Raw genomic sequence first — 3,794 nt, 5'->3', positions numbered from 1 at the left:
AGAATGCAAAGAAAATTAGAAATGAAAGAGGAGTTACAACTGATGTCACAGAAATACAGTCATAAGAAAATACTACCAAGAGTTATATGCCATTGAATTGGACAACCTAGAAGAAATGGATACATTTCTAGAAATATACAATCTTCCATAACTGAATCAAGAAAAAATAGAAAATCTAGTATTGAAATTGAATCAGTAATCAAAATATTCCCAATAAACCAAAGTTCAGAACCAGATGGCTTCACAGGAGATCTACCAAACATTTAAAGAGAAGAGTTAACACATATTTTTCTCAACCTAATTCTAAAAAATTGAAGAGGAGAGAACACTTCCAACTCATTCTTTATTTTTTTAAACATATAATTTTTAAAATAATATATATTTTAAAATTTTCTTTTCTTTTTCTTTTATTTATATTTTGGCTGCTTTGGGTCTTTGTTGCTGCACAGGGGCTTTCTCTAGTTGTGGTGAGTGGGGGCTACTCTTTGTTGTGGTGTGAGGGCTTCTCATCATGTGGCTTCTCTTATTGTGGAGCAAGGGTGCTAGGACCACTGTCTTCAGTATTTGTGGCACACAGGCTCAGTAGTTATGGTTCATGGGCTCTAGAGCAGAGGCTCAGTAGTTGTGGCACACAGGCTTAGTTGCTCCACAGCATGTGGGATCTTCCAGAACCAGGGCTCAAAGCCATGCCCCCTGCACTGGCAGATGGATTCTTAACCACTGCACCACCAGGGAAGTCCCAAATTCATTCTACAAATCCAGCATTACCTTGATAATAAAACCAAAGACCCTACCAAAAAAAAAAAAAAAAGAAAGAAATCACAGGCCAGTATCCCCGATGAGCATAGATGCAAACATTTTCAACAAAATATTAGCAAACCAAATTCAACAATACATTAAAAGATTCATACGTCACCGATTGAGATTTATTTCAGAGATGCAAGGATGGTGCAATATCCACAAATTAATCAATGCAATACACCATATTAACAAAGCAAAGGATAAAAATCACATGATCACCTAAATAAATGCAGAAAAAGCATTTGATAAAATTCAACATCCCTTCATGATAAAAAAAAACCACCTCTCAACAAAAATTGTATAGAGGGAACATACATCAATATAATAAAGTCCATTTATGACAACCCTACAGCTAACATCATACTCAATTATGAAAACATTATGGAGTTTCCTCAAAAATTAATAATAGAACTGCTACTGGAGCACCAAGACTGCTGTGTAGATGCTACCCGGTGGTACTTTCTGCTGCCACTGCAGCAGGCCCCTCTCTGAAGAGTGCAGCCCTCCTCAGTCCAGGGGTATTGCAGGCAACAAGGATCTTTCATACAGGGCCGCCAAGTCTTGCCTCTGTACCACCTCTTCCTGAATATGGAGAAAAAGTTCATTTTGGGCTGATACCTGAGGAGATCTTCCAGTTCCTTTATCCTGAAACTGGTGTAACAGTAACCTATGTGCTCAGAACTGGGCTTATCTTATATTTACTCTCCAAAGAAATATACGTGATAACTCCAGAGACTTTCTCCACCATATCAACAATAGGATTGCTTGTCTATGTAGTTAAAAAATATGGTGCCTCTATTGGGGAATTTGCTGATAAACTCAATGAGCAAAAAATTGCCCAACTGGAAGAGGCAAAACAGTCTTTCATCAAACAAATCCAGGATGAGATTGATCTGAAGAAGTCACAGCAGGCACTGGTTCAAAAGCTCCATTACCTTTTTGATGTCCAAAGGAATAACATTGCTATGGCCTTGGAGGTTACTTAATGGGAACGGTTGCATAGAGTATACAAGGAGATAAAGAATCGCCTGGACTATCGTATCTCTGTGCAGAATATGATGCGTCAAAAGGAACAAGAGCACATGATAGTCTGGGTGGAGAAGCATGTGGTGCAGAGCATCTATGCACAGGAGGAGAAGGAGACAATTGACAAGTGCATTGCACATCTAAAGCTGCTCGCAAAGAAGGCTAAAGCACATCCAGTTCTGTAAATGCATCTATCCCAACTGAGAGAGCTAGAAATAGTTGATTGACTAAATGGAAACTAGCCTATGTGACAGAATCTTTGTATATCGCTGTCTACTGAAGTTAGAGTTGACCTTTCTTAAAAATGAAATTTTGAGTTTCATATAATGCAAGAAATAAGAGTCTATTGGCCAGTAAGATGTTTCTCTCATTCTTCTTGCTCTGCATTGAATTGTTCCATGATCACTTCTGAATAAGCAGTTTGCTTTGAATAAAATTTGGTACTGGACTAAAGATTATCAAGTTATAGTTTAAATTTTTAATTAATTCAACCATCTTGCAATAAGGTGACAGTTGAAACAAACAAAGAAATAGAACTGCTATACAAACCAGGAATTCCACTCCTGGGTATTTATCTGAAAAATGAAAACACTAATTTGAAAAGATAATGCACTCCTATGTTCATTTTAGCAATATTTATTCAATACAATAGCCACAATATGGATGCAACCTAAGTGTCCATTGATAGATGAATAAATAAAGAAGATGTGGTTATTATTAGCCATAAAAAATAATGAAAGTTTACCATTTTTGACAACATGGATGGGCCTAAAGGGCCTTATTTATGTGAAATAAGTCACACAGAGAAAGACAAATACTATATGTTTTCATTTATATGTGGAAATTGAAAAACAAAACAAACAAATATAATAAAACAGAAAGAGATTCACAGACACAGAGAACAATCTAGTAGTTGCCAGAGGGTAATGGGTGAGCAGATGTGTTAAATCGGTGAAGGGTCTAAGAATTTCAACCTATCAGTTATAAAATAAGTCAGAAGGATATAGTGTAAAGCACACAGTAATAGGGTAATAACTTTGTATTTTTCATAATCTATAAAAGTATGGAATCACAGCTTTGTACACCCAAAACTAATATAAGATTGGCAGATTGGCAGTTAACTCTACTTCAGTACAAAAAAGAAAAAAAAAAAAGAAAAATCAATTCAATAAATCACTTAAAAAGAAGGCAAAAAATACATAGACATGTTAAGGGTGTACTAAGGGCGTTTAATAAGATAAAGTAAAATCAAATAGCATTTAAACAAAAGTGTAAGAAAAGTCTTCATGTTAAAAAAAACTTTAAAGTTATTAAATGTCATTCAGAGTAAAATAAATGAAGCTAGGTTTTTTGGTATCCATTTAATGTTGGACTTTAGAAAAGATTAGTTAATAACTGGCTGAGGAGATAAAACTAGAAGCCATGTGGGTTTTTTATTCACAGATATTTATCATATCATGTAAGAATCAATTCAGATATCTGCAAAGAGAATACATTATGATGTCAAAGCTTTTTTTATATTTTTACTTTGCATTTAAATCCAAAATCAGATAATGGATACATCACACCAAAGAATTCATTTCTCGCTGCAGTCTGGCTATTTTGCTTTGATATTTTCAACTAGCTTATTCTTCCTGTATTACATTTTACTTTTACTTCATCTTTTTTTTTTTCACATCCGTACGTTTCTCTTTTTTTTAATTGAAGTATAACTGATTTACAATGTTGTGCCAATCTCTGCTGTACAGCAAAGTGACCAGTTTTACACACATAGACTTTTTAAAAAATATTCTTTTCCATTATGGTTTATCCTAGGAGATTAGAAATAGTTCCCTGTCCTATACAGTAGGACCTTGTTGCTTATCCATTCTAAATGTAATAGTTTGCATCTATCTACCAACCCCAAATTCCCAGTCCATCCCTCTCCCTAATCCACATTGTACATTTCTTTGCTTCATTCAGTTCAA

At 34.8% G+C, this 3,794-nt stretch overlaps 1 pseudogene; it reads left to right on the top strand.

Annotated features, from left to right (window-relative positions):
- The first annotated feature begins 1,210 nt into the window (after positions 1–1,210).
- On the top strand, positions 1,211–2,012 carry LOC112391588 (ATP synthase F(0) complex subunit B1, mitochondrial pseudogene; annotated as a pseudogene).
- The last annotated feature ends 1,782 nt before the right edge of the window (positions 2,013–3,794 follow it).

The sequence above is a fragment of the Neophocaena asiaeorientalis genome, unplaced genomic scaffold (genome assembly GCF_003031525.2).
Source record: "Neophocaena asiaeorientalis asiaeorientalis breed wild unplaced genomic scaffold, Neophocaena_asiaeorientalis_V1.1 scaffold662, whole genome shotgun sequence".
In the NCBI taxonomy this organism is placed as follows: Eukaryota; Metazoa; Chordata; class Mammalia; order Artiodactyla; family Phocoenidae; genus Neophocaena; species Neophocaena asiaeorientalis.
The sequence above is the reverse complement of the archived record's forward strand: the minus strand, read 5'-3'. Positions and strand labels throughout refer to the sequence as shown.